Here is an 18,491-nt window from a genome sequence, read left to right on the forward strand (position 1 = left end):
AACTAATGCTTCACCAGACAATCTATCTAGAGTTGATATGTTGTCATCATTCCATGCTTTGAAATTTCATTAAGTGCTTGCCCTCCAAGCCCTTGTCCATCCTCTTTTTGTTCACAAAGTGTTTGAACTTGTCTCTCAATCTTAATCAATTAGTTTTATTATATTATTTGTCTCGCTCTTTTATTAAACTTTGCTCAGGTAGTCGCCTTCAGTTCCCACTGAAAATAAAAAATCTATTTCCTACTTACCATATGTTTTCCCTCAGTGTAGGAGAATGGCAATAGGCATTCAATGGGAACTTTACTTTGAAAAATGGTATGAAGACGATGTTGAATATAATCATATTTGATTGATTCTTTATGATTTGTATTCAACTTTGACTATTGCTGTAGAGTACTTTTATTGGATTGCTTGTTATCTGTGGCTCTTCTAGAGAGTTTACATATGGTAAAAAGCTGCATTTTGCAAAACATGGAGATGCCGGGTATTGAACCCGGGGCCTCATACATGCAAAGCATGCGCTCTACCACTGAGCTACATCCCCTTAGAATTGCTATGTTCTTATGCACAAGTGATTGCAGCTTTACATTTCACTAGAGATTTACTACTTTTCAGTGTTATTAGGGATATCTTAGAAGATGGAAGTATAACCATTATACCATGCTTGACTTCAAGGACTTTATGGTTTTCATGGCTGATGAGAATGCATGGAGATGCCCATTCCGAACATTGGAATGCTCTTAAAGTTCTCCATCAGAGACTGGTTTATCATCAGAATCCCCTACTTTTACTAATGAATGGTGTGGATATTGAACAAGATTTGCTAACTAGAGGGCTTTCTTACATTCTCTTTGGTCATCAGTGTCAGAACTTAGTAGAAGTGCACAAAGGATGCATGCTATGATTGCCTCTTGGGCATTGCTATCTAATGCTTCACCAGACAATCTATCTAGAGTTGATATGTTGTCATCATTCCATGCTTTGAAATTTCATTAAGTGCTTGCCCTCCAAGCCCATGTCCATCCTCTTTTTGTTCACAAAGTGTTTGAACTTGTCTCTCAATCTTAATCAATTAGTTTTGCTATATTATTTGTCTCGCTCTTTTATTAAACTTTGCTCGGGTAGTCGCCTTCAGTTCCAACTGAAAATAAAAAAACTATTTCATACTTACTATATGTTTTCCCTCAGTGTAGGAGAATGGCAATAGGCATTCAATGGGAACTTTACTTTGAAAAATGGAATGAAGACAATGTTGAATATAATCATATTTGATTGATTTTTTAAGATTTGTATTCAACTTTGACTGTTGCTGTAGAGTACTTTTATTTGATTGCTTGTTATCTGTGGCTCTTCTAGAGAGTTTACATATGGTAAAAAGCTGCATTTTGCAAAACATGGAGATGCCGGGGAATGAACTCGGTGCAAAGCAAAGCATGTGCTCTACCACTGAGCTACATCCCCTTAGAATTGCTATGTTCTTATGCACAAGTGATTGCAGCTTTACATTTCACTAGAGATTTACTACTTTTCAGTGTTATTTTGGATATCTTAGAAGATGGAAGTATAACCATTATACCATGCTTGACTTCAAGGAATTTATGGTTTTCATGTCTGATGAGAATGCAAGTAGATGCCCATTCCGAACATTGGAATGCTCTTAAAGTTCTCCATCAGAGACTGGTTTATCATCAGAATCCCCTACTTTTACTAATGAATGGTGTGGATATTGAACAAGATTTGCTAACTAGAGGGCTTTCTTACATTCTCTTTGGTCATCAGTGTCAGAACTTAGTAGAAGTGCACATAGGATGCATGCTATGATTGCCTCTTGGGCATTGCTATCTAATGCTTCACCAGACAATCTATCTAGAGTTGATATGTTGTCATCATTCCATGCTTTGAAATTTCATTAAGTGCTTGCCCTCCAAGCCCATGTCCATCCTCTTTTTGTTCACAAAGTGTTTGAACTTGTCTCTCAATCTTAATCAATTAGTTTTGCTATATTATTTGTCTCGCTCTTTTATTAAACTTTGCTCGGGTAGTCGCCTTCAGTTCCAACTGAAAATAAAAAAACTATTTCATACTTACCATATGTTTTCCCTCAGTGTAGGAGAATGGTAATAGGCATTCAATGGGAACTTTACTTTGAAAAATGGAATGAAGACAATGTTGAATATAATCATAGTTGATTGATTTTTTATGATTTGTATTCAACTTTGACTATTGCTGTAGAGTACTTTTATTGGTTTGCCTGTTATCTGTGGCTCTTCTAGAGAGTTTACATATGGTAAAAAGCTGTATTTTGCAAAACATGGAGATGCCAGGGAATGAATTCGGTGCAAAGCAAAGCATGCGCTCTACCACTGAGCTACATCCCCTAGGAGCTGCTATTTTCTTATGCACAAGTGATTACAGCTTTACATTTCACTAGAGATTTACTACTTTTCAGTGTTATTAGGGACATCTTAGAGGATGGAAGGATAACCATTATACCTTGCTGGATTTCAAGGACTTTATGGTTTTCATGGCTGATGAGAATGCAAGGAGATGCCCATTCCAAACATTGGAATGCTCTTAAAGTTCTCCATCAGAGACTGGTTTATCATCAGAATCCCCTACTTTTACTAATGAATGGTGTAGATATTGATCAAGTTTTGCTAACTAGAGGGCTTTCTTACATTCTGTTTGGTCATCAGTGTCAGAATTTAGTAGAAGGGCACAAAGGATGCATGCTATGACTGCCTCTTGGGCTTGCTAGCTAATGCTTCACCAGACAATCTATCTAGAGTTGATATGCTGTCATCATTCCATGCTTTGAAATTTCATTAAGTGCTTGCCCTCCAAGCCCATGTCCATCCTCTTTTTGTTCACAAAGTGTTTGAACTTGTCTCTCAATCTTAATCAATTAGTTTTACTATATTATTTGTCTCGCTCTTTTATTAAACTTTGCTCAGGTAGTCACCTTCAGTTCCCACTGAAAATAAAAAATCTATTTCCTACTTACCATATGTTTTCCCTCAGTGTAGGAGAATGGTTATAGGCATTCAATGGGAACTTTACTTTGAAAAATGGTATGAAGACGATGTTGAATATAATCATATTTGATTGATTTTTTAAGATTTGTATTCAACTTTGACTATTGCTGTAGAGTACTTTTATTGGTTTGCTTGTTATCTGTGGCTCTTCTAGAGAGTTTACATATGGTAAAAAGCTGCATTTTGCAAAACATGGAGATGCCGGGGAATGAACTCCGTGCAAAGCAAAGCATGTGCTCTACCACTGAGCTACATCCCCTAGGAGCTGCTATTTTCTTATGCACAAGTGATTGCAGCTTTACATTTCACTAGAGATTTACTACTTTTCAGTGTTATTAGGGACATCTTAGAGGATGGAAGAATAACCATTATACCATGCTTGACTTCAAGGACTTTATGGTTTTCATGGCTGATGAGAATGCAAGGAGATGCCCATTCCAAACATTGGAATGCTCTTAAAGTTCTCCATCAGAGACTGGTTTATCATCAGAATCCCCTACTTTTACTAATGAATGGTGTTGATATTGATCAAGTTTTGCTAACTAGAGGGCATTCTTACATTCTGTTTGGTCATCAGTGTCAGAATTTAGTAGAAGGGCACAAAGGATGCATGCTATGACTGCCTCTTGGGCACTGCTAACTAATGCTTCACCAGACAATCTATCTAGAGTTGATATGTTGTCATCATTCCATGCTTTGAAATTTCATTAAGTGCTTGCCCTCCAAGCCCTTGTCCATCCTCCTTTTGTTCACAAAGTGTTTGAACTTGTCTCTCAATCTTAATCAATTAGTTTTACTATATTATTTGTCTCGCTCTTTTATTAAACTTTGCTCAGGTAGTCGCCTTCAGTTCCCACTGAAAATAAAAAATCTATTTCCTACTTACCATATGTTTTCCCTCAGTGTAGGAGAATGGCAATAGGCATTCAATGGGAACTTTACTTTGAAAAATGGAATGAAGACAATGTTGAATATAATCATATTTTATTGATTTTTTAAGATTTGTATTCAACTTTGACTGTTGCTGTAGAGTACTTTTATTTGATTGCTTGTTATCTGTGGCTCTTCTAGAGAGTTTACATATGGTAAAAAGCTGCATTTTGCAAAACATGGAGATGCCGGGGAATGAACTCGGTGCAAAGCAAAGCATGTGCTCTACCACTGAGCTACATCCCCTAGGAGCTGCTATTTTCTTATGCACAAGTGATTGCAGCTTTACATTTCACTAGAGATTTACTACTTTTCAGTGTTATTAGGGACATCTTAGAGGATGGAAGAATAACCATTATACCATGCTTGACTTCAAGGACTTTATGGTTTTCATGGCTGATGAGAATGCAAGGAGATGCCCATTCCAAACATTGGAATGCTCTTAAAGTTCTCCATCAGAGACTGGTTTATCATCAGAATCCCCTACTTTTACTAATGAATGGTGTAGATATTGATCAAGTTTTGCTAACTAGAGGGCATTCTTACATTCTGTTTGGTCATCAGTGTCAGAATTTAGTAGAAGGGCACAAAGGATGCATGCTATGACTGCCTCTTGGGCACTGCTAACTAATGCTTCACCAGACAATCTATCTAGAGTTGATATGTTGTCATCATTCCATGCTTTGAAATTTCATTAAGTGCTTGCCCTCCAAGCCCTTGTCCATCCTCTTTTTGTTCACAAAGTGTTTGAACTTGTCTCTCAATCTTAATCAATTAGTTTTACTATATTATTTGTCTCGCTCTTTTATTAAACTTTGCTCAGGTAGTCGCCTTCAGTTCCCACTGAAAATAAAAAATCTATTTCCTACTTACCATATGTTTTCCCTCAGTGTAGGAGAATGGCAATAGGCATTCAATGGGAACTTTACTTTGAAAAATGGAATGAAGACAATGTTGAATATAATCATAGTTGATTGATTTTTTCTGATTTGTATTCAACTTTGACTATTGCTGTAGAGTACTTTTATTGGTTTGCCTGTTATCTGTGGCTCTTCTAGAGAGTTTACATATGGTAAAAAGTTGTATTTTGCAAAACATGGAGATGCCGGGGATAGAACCTGGAGCTTCATACATGCAAAGCATGCGCTCTACCACTGAGCTACATCCCCTTAGAATTGCTATGTTCTTATGCACAAGTGATTGCAGCTTTACATTTCACTAGAGATTTACTACTTTTCAGTGTTATTTTGGATATCTTAGAAGATGGAAGTATAACCATTATACCATGCTTGACTTCAAGGAATTTATGGTTTTCATGTCTGATGAGAATGCAAGTAGATGCCCATTCCGAACATTGGAATGCTCTTAAAGTTCTCCATCAGAGACTGGTTTATCATCAGAATCCCCTACTTTTACTAATGAATGGTGTGGATATTGAACAAGATTTGCTAACTAGAGGGCTTTCTTACATTCTCTTTGGTCATCAGTGTCAGAACTTAGTAGAAGTGCACAAAGGATGCATGCTATGAAAGCCTCTTGGGCATTGCTATCTAATGCTTCACCAGACAATCTATCTAGAGTTGATATGTTGTCATCATTCCATGCTTTGAAATTTCATTAAGTGCTTGCCCTCCAAGCCCATGTCCATCCTCTTTTTGTTCACAAAGTGTTTGAACTTGTCTCTCAATCTTAATCAATTAGTTTTGCTATATTATTTGTCTCGCTCTTTTATTAAACTTTGCTCGGGTAGTCGCCTTCAGTTCCAACTGAAAATAAAAAAACTATTTCATACTTACCATATGTTTTCCCTCAGTGTAGGAGAATGGCAATAGGCATTCAATGGGAACTTTACTTTGAAAAATGGAATGAAGACAATGTTGAATATAATCATATTTGATTGATTTTTTAAGATTTGTATTCAACTTTGACTGTTGCTGTAGAGTACTTTTATTTGATTGCTTGTTATCTGTGGCTCTTCTAGAGAGTTTACATATGGTAAAAAGCTGCATTTTGCAAAACATGGAGATGCCGGGGAATGAACTCGGTGCAAAGCAAAGCATGTGCTCTACCACTGAGCTACATCCCCTAGGAGCTGCTATTTTCTTATGCACAAGTGATTGCAGCTTTACATTTCACTAGAGATTTACTACTTTTCAGTGTTATTAGGGACATCTTAGAGGATGGAAGAATAACCATTATACCATGCTTGACTTCAAGGACTTTATGGTTTTCATGGCTGATGAGAATGCAAGGAGATGCCCATTCCAAACATTGGAATGCTCTTAAAGTTCTCCATCAGAGACTGGTTTATCATCAGAATCCCCTACTTTTACTAATGAATGGTGTAGATATTGATCAAGTTTTGCTAACTAGAGGGCATTCTTACATTCTGTTTGGTCATCAGTGTCAGAATTTAGTAGAAAGGCACAAAGGATGCATGCTATGACTGCCTCTTGGGCATTGCTAACTAATGCTTCACCAGACAATCTATCTAGAGTTGATATGTTGTCATCATTCCATGCTTTGAAATTTAATTAAGTGCTTGCCCTCCAAGCCCTTGTCCATCCTCTTTTTGTTCACAAAGTGTTTGAACTTGTCTCTCAATCTTAATCAATTAGTTTTAGTATATTATTTGTCTCGCTCTTTTATTAAACTTTGCTCAGGTAGTCGCCTTCAGTTCCCACTGAAAATAAAAAATCTATTTCCTACTTACCATATGTTTTCCCTCAGTGTAGGAGAATGGCAATAGGCATTCAATGGGAACTTTACTTTGAAAAATGGTATGAAGACGATGTTGAATATAATCATATTTGATTGATTCTTTATGATTTGTGTTCAACTTTGACTATTGCTGTAGAGTACTTTTATTGGATTGCTTGTTATCTGTGGCTCTTCTAGAGAGTTTACATATGGTAAAAAGCTGCATTTTGCAAAACATGGAGATGCTGGGTATTGAACCCGGGGCCTCATACATGCAAAGCATGCGCTCTACCACTGAGCTACATCCCCTTAGAATTGCTATGTTCTTATGCACAAGTGATTGCAGCTTTACATTTCACTAGAGATTTACTACTTTTCAGTGTTATTAGGGATATCTTAGAAGATGGAAGTATAACCATTATACCATGCTTGACTTCAAGGACTTTATGGTTTTCATGGCTGATGAGAATGCAAGGAGATGCCCATTCCGAACATTGGAATGCTCTTAAAGTTCTCCATCAGAGACTGGTTTATCATCAGAATCCCCTACTTTTACTAATGAATGGTGTAGATATTGATCAAATTTTGCTAACTAGAGGGCTTTCTTACATTCTGTTTGGTCATCAGTGTCAGAATTTAGTAGAAGGGCACAAAGGATGCATGCTATGACTGCCTCTTGGGCTTGCTAGCTAATGCTTCACCAGACAATCTATCTAGAGTTGATATGTTGTCATCATTCCATGCTTTGAAATTTCATTAAGTGCTTGCCCTCCAAGCCCATGTCCATCCTCTTTTTGTTCACAAAGTGTTTGAACTTGTCTCTCAATCTTAATCAATTAGTTTTACTATATTATTTGTCTCGCTCTTTTATTAAACTTTGCTCGGGTAGTCGCCTTCAGTTCCCACTGAAAATAAAAAATCTATTTCCTACTTACTATATGTTTTCCCTCAGTGTAGGAGAATGGCAATAGGCATTCAATGGGAACTTTACTTTGAAAAATGGAATGAAGACAATGTTGAATATAATCATAGTTGATTGATTTTTTATGATTTGTATTCAACTTTGACTATTGCTGTAGAGTACTTTTATTGGTTTGCCTGTTATCTGTGGCTCTTCTAGAGAGTTTACATATGGTAAAAAGTTGTATTTTGCAAAACATGGAGATGCCGGGGATAGAACCTGGGGCCTCATACATGCAAAGCATGCGCTCTACCACTGAGCTACATCCCCTTAGAATTGCTATGTTCTTATGCACAAGTGATTGCAGCTTTACATTTCACTAGAGATTTACTACTTTTCAGTGTTATTTTGGATATCTTAGAAGATGGAAGTCTAACCATTATACCATGCTTGACTTCAAGGAATTTATGGTTTTCATGTCTGATGAGAATGCAAGTAGATGCCCATTCCGAACATTGGAATGCTCTTAAAGTTCTCCATCAGAGACTGGTTTATCATCAGAATCCCCTACTTTTACTAATGAATGGTGTGGATATTGAACAAGATTTGCTAACTAGAGGGCTTTCTTACATTCTCTTTGGTCATCAGTGTCAGAACTTAGTAGAAGTGCACAAAGGATGCATGCTATGATTGCCTCTTGGGCATTGCTATCTAATGCTTCACCAGACAATCTATCTAGAGTTGATATGTTGTCATCATTCCATGCTTTGAAATTTCATTAAGTGCTTGCCCTCCAAGCCCATGTCCATCCTCTTTTTGTTCACAAAGTGTTTGAACTTGTCTCTCAATCTTAATCAATTAGTTTTGCTATATTATTTGTCTCGCTCTTTTATTAAACTTTGCTCGGGTAGTCGCCTTCAGTTCCAACTGAAAATAAAAAAACTATTTCATACTTACCATATGTTTTCCCTCAGTGTAGGAGAATGGCAATAGGCATTCAATGGGAACTTTACTTTGAAAAATGGAATGAAGACAATGTTGAATATAATCATATTTGATTGATTTTTTAAGATTTGTATTCAACTTTGACTGTTGCTGTAGAGTACTTTTATTTGATTGCTTGTTATCTGTGGCTCTTCTAGAGAGTTTACATATGGTAAAAAGCTGCATTTTGCAAAACATGGAGATGCCGGGGAATGAACTCGGTGCAAAGCAAAGCATGTGCTCTACCACTGAGCTACATCCCCTTAGAATTGCTATGTTCTTATGCACAAGTGATTGCAGCTTTACATTTCACTAGAGATTTACTACTTTTCAGTGTTATTTTGGATATCTTAGAAGATGGAAGTATAACCATTATACCATGCTTGACTTCAAGGAATTTATGGTTTTCATGTCTGATGAGAATGCAAGTAGATGCCCATTCCGAACATTGGAATGCTCTTAAAGTTCTCCATCAGAGACTGGTTTATCATCAGAATCCCCTACTTTTACTAATGAATGGTGTGGATATTGAACAAGATTTGCTAACTAGAGGGCTTTCTTACATTCTCTTTGGTCATCAGTGTCAGAACTTAGTAGAAGTGCACAAAGGATGCATGCTATGATTGCCTCTTGGGCATTGCTATCTAATGCTTCACCAGACAATCTATCTAGAGTTGATATGTTGTCATCATTCCATGCTTTGAAATTTCATTAAGTGCTTGCCCTCCAAGCCCATGTCCATCCTCTTTTTGTTCACAAAGTGTTTGAACTTGTCTCTCAATCTTAATCAATTAGTTTTGCTATATTATTTGTCTCGCTCTTTTATTAAACTTTGCTCGGGTAGTCGCCTTCAGTTCCAACTGAAAATAAAAAAACTATTTCATACTTACCATATGTTTTCCCTCAGTGTAGGAGAATGGCAATAGGCATTCAATGGGAACTTTACTTTGAAAAATGGAATGAAGACAATGTTGAATATAATCATATTTGATTGATTTTTTAAGATTTGTATTCAACTTTGACTGTTGCTGTAGAGTACTTTTATTTGATTGCTTGTTATCTGTGGCTCTTCTAGAGAGTTTACATATGGTAAAAAGCTGCATTTTGCAAAACATGGAGATGCCGGGGAATGAACTCGGTGCAAAGCAAAGCATGTGCTCTACCACTGAGCTACATCCCCTAGGAGCTGCTATTTTCTTATGCACAAGTGATTGCAGCTTTACATTTCACTAGAGATTTACTACTTTTCAGTGTTATTAGGGACATCTTAGAGGATGGAAGAATAACCATTATACCATGCTTGACTTCAAGGACTTTATGGTTTTCATGGCTGATGAGAATGCAAGGAGATGCCCATTCCAAACATTGGAATGCTCTTAAAGTTCTCCATCAGAGACTGGTTTATCATCAGAATCCCCTACTTTTACTAATGAATGGTGTAGATATTGATCAAGTTTTGCTAACTAGAGGGCATTCTTACATTCTGTTTGGTCATCAGTGTCAGAATTTAGTAGAAGGGCACAAAGGATGCATGCTATGACTGCCTCTTGGGCATTGCTAACTAATGCTTCACCAGACAATCTATCTAGAGTTGATATGTTGTCATCATTCCATGCTTTGAAATTTCATTAAGTGCTTGCCCTCCAAGCCCTTGTCCATCCTCTTTTTGTTCACAAAGTGTTTGAACTTGTCTCTCAATCTTAATCAATTAGTTTTATTATATTATTTGTCTCGCTCTTTTATTAAACTTTGCTCAGGTAGTCGCCTTCAGTTCCCACTGAAAATAAAAAATCTATTTCCTACTTACCATATGTTTTCCCTCAGTGTAGGAGAATGGCAATAGGCATTCAATGGGAACTTTACTTTGAAAAATGGTATGAAGACGATGTTGAATATAATCATATTTGATTGATTCTTTATGATTTGTATTCAACTTTGACTATTGCTGTAGAGTACTTTTATTGGATTGCTTGTTATCTGTGGCTCTTCTAGAGAGTTTACATATGGTAAAAAGCTGCATTTTGCAAAACATGGAGATGCCGGGTATTGAACCCGGGGCCTCATACATGCAAAGCATGCGCTCTACCACTGAGCTACATCCCCTTAGAATTGCTATGTTCTTATGCACAAGTGATTGCAGCTTTACATTTCACTAGAGATTTACTACTTTTCAGTGTTATTAGGGATATCTTAGAAGATGGAAGTATAACCATTATACCATGCTTGACTTCAAGGACTTTATGGTTTTCATGGCTGATGAGAATGCATGGAGATGCCCATTCCGAACATTGGAATGCTCTTAAAGTTCTCCATCAGAGACTGGTTTATCATCAGAATCCCCTACTTTTACTAATGAATGGTGTGGATATTGAACAAGATTTGCTAACTAGAGGGCTTTCTTACATTCTCTTTGGTCATCAGTGTCAGAACTTAGTAGAAGTGCACAAAGGATGCATGCTATGATTGCCTCTTGGGCATTGCTATCTAATGCTTCACCAGACAATCTATCTAGAGTTGATATGTTGTCATCATTCCATGCTTTGAAATTTCATTAAGTGCTTGCCCTCCAAGCCCATGTCCATCCTATTTTTGTTCACAAAGTGTTTGAACTTGTCTCTCAATCTTAATCAATTAGTTTTGCTATATTATTTGTCTCGCTCTTTTATTAAACTTTGCTCGGGTAGTCGCCTTCAGTTCCAACTGAAAATAAAAAATCTATTTCCTACTTACTATATGTTTTCCCTCAGTGTAGGAGAATGGCAATAGGCATTCAATGGGAACTTTACTTTGAAAAATGGAATGAAGACAATGTTGAATATAATCATAGTTGATTGATTTTTTATGATTTGTATTCAACTTTGACTATTGCTGTAGAGTACTTTTATTGGTTTGCCTGTTATCTGTGGCTCTTCTAGAGAGTTTACATATGGTAAAAAGTTGTATTTTGCAAAACATGGAGATGCCGGGGATAGAACCTGGGGCCTCATACATGCAAAGCATGCGCTCTACCACTGAGCTACATCCCCTTAGAATTGCTATGTTCTTATGCACAAGTGATTGCAGCTTTACATTTCACTAGAGATTTACTACTTTTCAGTGTTATTTTGGATATCTTAGAAGATGGAAGTATAACCATTATACCATGCTTGACTTCAAGGAATTTATGGTTTTCATGTCTGATGAGAATGCAAGTAGATGCCCATTCCGAACATTGGAATGCTCTTAAAGTTCTCCATCAGAGACTGGTTTATCATCAGAATCCCCTACTTTTACTAATGAATGGTGTGGATATTGAACAAGATTTGCTAACTAGAGGGCTTTCTTACATTCTCTTTGGTCATCAGTGTCAGAACTTAGTAGAAGTGCACAAAGGATGCATGCTATGATTGCCTCTTGGGCATTGCTATCTAATGCTTCACCAGACAATCTATCTAGAGTTGATATGTTGTCATCATTCCATGCTTTGAAATTTCATTAAGTGCTTGCCCTCCAAGCCCATGTCCATCCTCTTTTTGTTCACAAAGTGTTTGAACTTGTCTCTCAATCTTAATCAATTAGTTTTGCTATATTATTTGTCTCGCTCTTTTATTAAACTTTGCTCGGGTAGTCGCCTTCAGTTCCAACTGAAAATAAAAAAACTATTTCATACTTACCATATGTTTTCCCTCAGTGTAGGAGAATGGCAATAGGCATTCAATGGGAACTTTACTTTGAAAAATGGAATGAAGACAATGTTGAATATAATCATATTTGATTGATTTTTTAAGATTTGTATTCAACTTTGACTGTTGCTGTAGAGTACTTTTATTTGATTGCTTGTTATCTGTGGCTCTTCTAGAGAGTTTACATATGGTAAAAAGCTGCATTTTGCAAAACATGGAGATGCCGGGGAATGAACTCGGTGCAAAGCAAAGCATGTGCTCTACCACTGAGCTACATACCCTTAGAATTGCTATGTTCTTATGCACAAGTGATTGCAGCTTTACATTTCACTAGAGATTTACTACTTTTCAGTGTTATTTTGGATATCTTAGAAGATGGAAGTATAACCATTATACCATGCTTGACTTCAAGGAATTTATGGTTTTCATGTCTGATGAGAATGCAAGTAGATGCCCATTCCGAACATTGGAATGCTCTTAAAGTTCTCCATCAGAGACTGGTTTATCATCAGAATCCCCTACTTTTACTAATGAATGGTGTGGATATTGAACAAGATTTGCTAACTAGAGGGCTTTCTTACATTCTCTTTGGTCATCAGTGTCAGAACTTAGTAGAAGTGCACAAAGGATGCATGCTATGATTGCCTCTTGGGCATTGCTATCTAATGCTTCACCAGACAATCTATCTAGAGTTGATATGTTGTCATCATTCCATGCTTTGAAATTTCATTAAGTGCTTGCCCTCCAAGCCCATGTCCATCCTCTTTTTGTTCACAAAGTGTTTGAACTTGTCTCTCAATCTTAATCAATTAGTTTTGCTATATTATTTGTCTCGCTCTTTTATTAAACTTTGCTCGGGTAGTCGCCTTCAGTTCCAACTGAAAATAAAAAAACTATTTCATACTTACCATATGTTTTCCCTCAGTGTAGGAGAATGGCAATAGGCATTCAATGGGAACTTTACTTTGAAAAATGGAATGAAGACAATGTTGAATATAATCATATTTGATTGATTTTTTAAGATTTGTATTCAACTTTGACTGTTGCTGTAGAGTACTTTTATTTGATTGCTTGTTATCTGTGGCTCTTCTAGAGAGTTTACATATGGTAAAAAGCTGCATTTTGCAAAACATGGAGATGCCGGGGAATGAACTCGGTGCAAAGCAAAGCATGTGCTCTACCACTGAGCTACATCCCCTAGGAGCTGCTATTTTCTTATGCACAAGTGATTGCAGCTTTACATTTCACTAGAGATTTACTACTTTTCAGTGTTATTAGGGACATCTTAGAGGATGGAAGAATAACCATTATACCATGCTTGACTTCAAGGACTTTATGGTTTTCATGGCTGATGAGAATGCAAGGAGATGCCCATTCCAAACATTGGAATGCTCTTAAAGTTCTCCATCAGAGACTGGTTTATCATCAGAATCCCCTACTTTTACTAATGAATGGTGTAGATATTGATCAAGTTTTGCTAACTAGAGGGCATTCTTACATTCTGTTTGGTCATCAGTGTCAGAATTTAGTAGAAGGGCACAAAGGATGCATGCTATGACTGCCTCTTGGGCATTGCTAACTAATGCTTCACCAGACAATCTATCTAGAGTTGATATGTTGTCATCATTCCATGCTTTGAAATTTCATTAAGTGCTTGCCCTCCAAGCCCATGTCCATCCTCTTTTTGTTCACAAAGTGTTTGAACTTGTCTCTCAATCTTAATCAATTAGTTTTGCTATATTATTTGTCTCGCTCTTTTATTAAACTTTGCTCGGGTAGTCGCCTTCAGTTCCAACTGAAAATAAAAAAACTATTTCATACTTACCATATGTTTTCCCTCAGTGTAGGAGAATTGCAATAGGCATTCAATGGGAACTTTACTTTGAAAAATGGAATGAAGACAATGTTGAATATAATCATATTTGATTGATTTTTTAAGATTTGTATTCAACTTTGACTGTTGCTGTAGAGTACTTTTATTTGATTGCTTGTTATCTGTGGCTCTTCTAGAGAGTTTACATATGGTAAAAAGCTGCATTTTGCAAAACATGGAGATGCCGGGGAATGAACTCGGTGCAAAGCAAAGCATGTGCTCTACCACTGAGCTACATCCCCTTAGAATTGCTATGTTCTTATGCACAAGTGATTGCAGCTTTACATTTCACTAGAGATTTACTACTTTTCAGTGTTATTTTGGATATCTTAGAAGATGGAAGTATAACCATTATACCATGCTTGACTTCAAGGAATTTATGGTTTTCATGTCTGATGAGAATGCAAGTAGATGCCCATTCCGAACATTGGAATGCTCTTAAAGTTCTCCATCAGAGACTGGTTTATCATCAGAATCCCCTACTTTTACTAATGAATGGTGTGGATATTGAACAAGATTTGCTAACTAGAGGGCTTTCTTACATTCTCTTTGGTCATCAGTGTCAGAACTTAGTAGAAGTGCACAAAGGATGCATGCTATGATTGCCTCTTGGGCATTGCTATCTAATGCTTCACCAGACAATCTATCTAGAGTTGATATGTTGTCATCATTCCATGCTTTGAAATTTCATTAAGTGCTTGCCCTCCAAGCCCATGTCCATCCTCTTTTTGTTCACAAAGTGTTTGAACTTGTCTCTCAATCTTAATCAATTAGTTTTGCTATATTATTTGTCTCGCTCTTTTATTAAACTTTGCTCGGGTAGTCGCCTTCAGTTCCAACTGAAAATAAAAAAACTATTTCATACTTACCATATGTTTTCCCTCAGTGTAGGAGAATGGCAATAGGCATTCAATGGGAACTTTACTTTGAAAAATGGAATGAAGACAATGTTGAATATAATCATATTTGATTGATTTTTTAAGATTTGTATTCAACTTTGACTGTTGCTGTAGAGTACTTTTATTTGATTGCTTGTTATCTGTGGCTCTTCTAGAGAGTTTACATATGGTAAAAAGCTGCATTTTGCAAAACATGGAGATGCCGGGGAATGAACTCGGTGCAAAGCAAAGCATGTGCTCTACCACTGAGCTACATCCCCTAGGAGCTGCTATTTTCTTATGCACAAGTGATTGCAGCTTTACATTTCACTAGAGATTTACTACTTTTCAGTGTTATTAGGGACATCTTAGAGGATGGAAGAATAACCATTATACCATGCTTGACTTCAAGGACTTTATGGTTTTCATGGCTGATGAGAATGCAAGGAGATGCCCATTCCAAACATTGGAATGCTCTTAAAGTTCTCCATCAGAGACTGGTTTATCATCAGAATCCCCTACTTTTACTAATGAATGGTGTAGATATTGATCAAGTTTTGCTAACTAGAGGGCATTCTTACATTCTGTTTGGTCACCAGTGTCAGAATTTAGTAGAAGGGCACAAAGGATGCATGCTATGACTGCCTCTTGGGCATTGCTAACTAATGCTTCACCAGACAATCTATCTAGAGTTGATATGTTGTCATCATTCCATGCTTTGAAATTTCATTAAGTGCTTGCCCTCCAAGCCCTTGTCCATCCTCTTTTTGTTCACAAAGTGTTTGAACTTGTCTCTCAATCTTAATCAATTAGTTTTATTATATTATTTGTCTCGCTCTTTTATTAAACTTTGCTCAGGTAGTCGCCTTCAGTTCCCACTGAAAATAAAAAATCTATTTCCTACTTACCATATGTTTTCCCTCAGTGTATGAGAATGGCAATAGGCATTCAATGGGAACTTTACTTTGAAAAATGGTATGAAGACGATGTTGAATATAATCATATTTGATTGATTCTTTATGATTTGTATTCAACTTTGACTATTGCTGTAGAGTACTTTTATTGGATTGCTTGTTATCTGTGGCTCTTCTAGAGAGTTTACATATGGTAAAAAGCTGCATTTTGCAAAACATGGAGATGCCGGGTATTGAACCCGGGGCCTCATACATGCAAAGCATGCGCTCTACCACTGAGCTACATCCCCTTAGAATTGCTATGTTCTTATGCACAAGTGATTGCAGCTTTACATTTCACTAGAGATTTACTACTTTTCAGTGTTATTAGGGATATCTTAGAAGATGGAAGTATAACCATTATACCATGCTTGACTTCAAGGACTTTATGGTTTTCATGGCTGATGAGAATGCATGGAGATGCCCATTCCGAACATTGGAATGCTCTTAAAGTTCTCCATCAGAGACTGGTTTATCATCAGAATCCCCTACTTTTACTAATGAATGGTGTGGATATTGAACAAGATTTGCTAACTAGAGGGCTTTCTTACATTCTCTTTGGTCATCAGTGTCAGAACTTAGTAGAAGTGCACAAAGGATGCATGCTATGATTGCCTCTTGGGCATTGCTATCTAATGCTTCACCAGACAATCTATCTAGAGTTGATATGTTGTCATCATTCCATGCTTTGAAATTTCATTAAGTGCTTGCCCTCCAAGCCCATGTCCATCCTCTTTTTGTTCACAAAGTGTTTGAACTTGTCTCTCAATCTTAATCAATTAGTTTTGCTATATTATTTGTCTCGCTCTTTTATTAAACTTTACTCGGGTAGTCGCCTTCAGTTCCAACTGAAAATAAAAAAACTATTTCATACTTACTATATGTTTTCCCTCAGTGTAGGAGAATGGCAATAGGCATTCAATGGGAACTTTACTTTGAAAAATGGAATGAAGACAATGTTGAATATAATCATATTTGATTGATTTTTTAAGATTTGTATTCAACTTTGACTGTTGCTGTAGAGTACTTTTATTTGATTGCTTGTTATCTGTGGCTCTTCTAGAGAGTTTACATATGGTAAAAAGCTGCATTTTGCAAAACATGGAGATGCCGGGGAATGAACTCGGTGCAAAGCAAAGCATGTGCTCTACCACTGAGCTACATCCCCTTAGAATTGCTATGTTCTTATGCACAAGTGATTGCAGCTTTACATTTCACTAGAGATTTACTACTTTTCAGTGTTATTTTGGATATCTTAGAAGATGGAAGTATAACCATTATACCATGCTTGACTTCAAGGAATTTATGGTTTTCATGTCTGATGAGAATGCAAGTAGATGCCCATTCCGAACATTGGAATGCTCTTAAAGTTCTCCATCAGAGACTGGTTTATCATCAGAATCCCCTACTTTTACTAATGAATGGTGTGGATATTGAACAAGATTTGCTAACTAGAGGGCTTTCTTACATTCTCTTTGGTCATCAGTGTCAGAACTTAGTAGAAGTGCACAAAGGATGCATGCTATGATTGCCTCTTGGGCATTGCTATCTAATGCTTCACCAGACAATCTATCTAGAGTTGATATGTTGTCATCATTCCATGCTTTGAAATTTCATTAAGTGCTTGCCCTCCAAGCCCATGTCCATCCTCTTTTTGTTCACAAAGTGTTTGAACTTGTCTCTCAATCTTAATCAATTAGTTTTGCTATATTATTTGTCTCGCTCTTTTATTAAACTTTGCTCGGGTAGTCGCCTTCAGTTCCAACTGAAAATAAAAAAACTATTTCATACTTACCATATGTTTTCCCTCAGTGTAGGAGAATGGTAATAGGCATTCAATGGGAACTTTACTTTGAAAAATGGAATGAAGACAATGTTGAATATAATCATAGTTGATTGATTTTTTATGATTTGTATTCAACTTTGACTATTGCTGTAGAGTACTTTTATTGGTTTGCCTGTTATCTGTGGCTCTTCTAGAGAGTTTACATATGGTAAAAAGCTGTATTTTGCAAAACATGGAGATGCCAGGGAATGAATTCGGTGCAAAGCAAAGCATGCGCTCTACCACTGAGCTACATCCCCTAGGAGCTGCTATTTTCTTATGCACAAGTGATTACAGCTTTACATTTCACTAGAGATTTACTACTTTTCAGTGTTATTAGGGACATCTTAGAGGATGGAAGGATAACCATTATACCTTGCTGGATTTCAAGGACTTTATGGTTTTCATGGCTGATGAGAATGCAAGGAGATGCCCATTCCAAACATTGGAATGCTCTTAAAGTTCTCCATCAGAGACTGGTTTATCATCAGAATCCCCTACTTTTACTAATGAATGGTGTAGATATTGATCAAGTTTTGCTAACTAGAGGGCTTTCTTACATTCTGTTTGGTCATCAGTGTCAGAATTTAGTAGAAGGGCACAAAGGATGCATGCTATGACTGCCTCTTGGGCTTGCTAGCTAATGCTTCACCAGACAATCTATCTAGAGTTGATATGCTGTCATCATTCCATGCTTTGAAATTTCATTAAGTGCTTGCCCTCCAAGCCCATGTCCATCCTCTTTTTGTT

At 36.8% G+C, this 18,491-nt stretch overlaps 6 non-coding genes across 6 annotated transcripts; all 6 read right to left on the minus strand.

Moving 5' to 3' along the window:
* Positions 1-472: 472 nt before the first annotated feature.
* TRNAA-UGC (transfer RNA alanine (anticodon UGC)) lies at positions 473-544 on the minus strand. The gene has a single exon. It is a non-coding gene; the product is annotated as a tRNA-Ala (tRNA).
* Positions 545-6,902: 6,358 nt separating this feature from the next.
* Positions 6,903-6,974, minus strand: TRNAA-UGC (transfer RNA alanine (anticodon UGC)). The gene has a single exon. It is a non-coding gene; the product is annotated as a tRNA-Ala (tRNA).
* Positions 6,975-7,824: 850 nt separating this feature from the next.
* TRNAA-UGC (transfer RNA alanine (anticodon UGC)) lies at positions 7,825-7,896 on the minus strand. The gene has a single exon. It is a non-coding gene; the product is annotated as a tRNA-Ala (tRNA).
* A 2,685-nt stretch (positions 7,897-10,581) lies between these two features.
* Positions 10,582-10,653, minus strand: TRNAA-UGC (transfer RNA alanine (anticodon UGC)). Its single transcript has one exon. It is a non-coding gene; the product is annotated as a tRNA-Ala (tRNA).
* An 851-nt stretch (positions 10,654-11,504) lies between these two features.
* On the minus strand, positions 11,505-11,576 carry TRNAA-UGC (transfer RNA alanine (anticodon UGC)). The gene has a single exon. It is a non-coding gene; the product is annotated as a tRNA-Ala (tRNA).
* Positions 11,577-16,095: 4,519 nt separating this feature from the next.
* On the minus strand, positions 16,096-16,167 carry TRNAA-UGC (transfer RNA alanine (anticodon UGC)). The gene has a single exon. It is a non-coding gene; the product is annotated as a tRNA-Ala (tRNA).
* Positions 16,168-18,491: the final 2,324 nt, after the last annotated feature.

The sequence above is a fragment of the Taudactylus pleione genome, unplaced genomic scaffold, assembly GCF_031769625.1.
Source record: "Taudactylus pleione unplaced genomic scaffold, aTauple2 ptg000070l, whole genome shotgun sequence".
Lineage (NCBI taxonomy): Eukaryota > Metazoa > Chordata > Amphibia > Anura > Myobatrachidae > Taudactylus > Taudactylus pleione.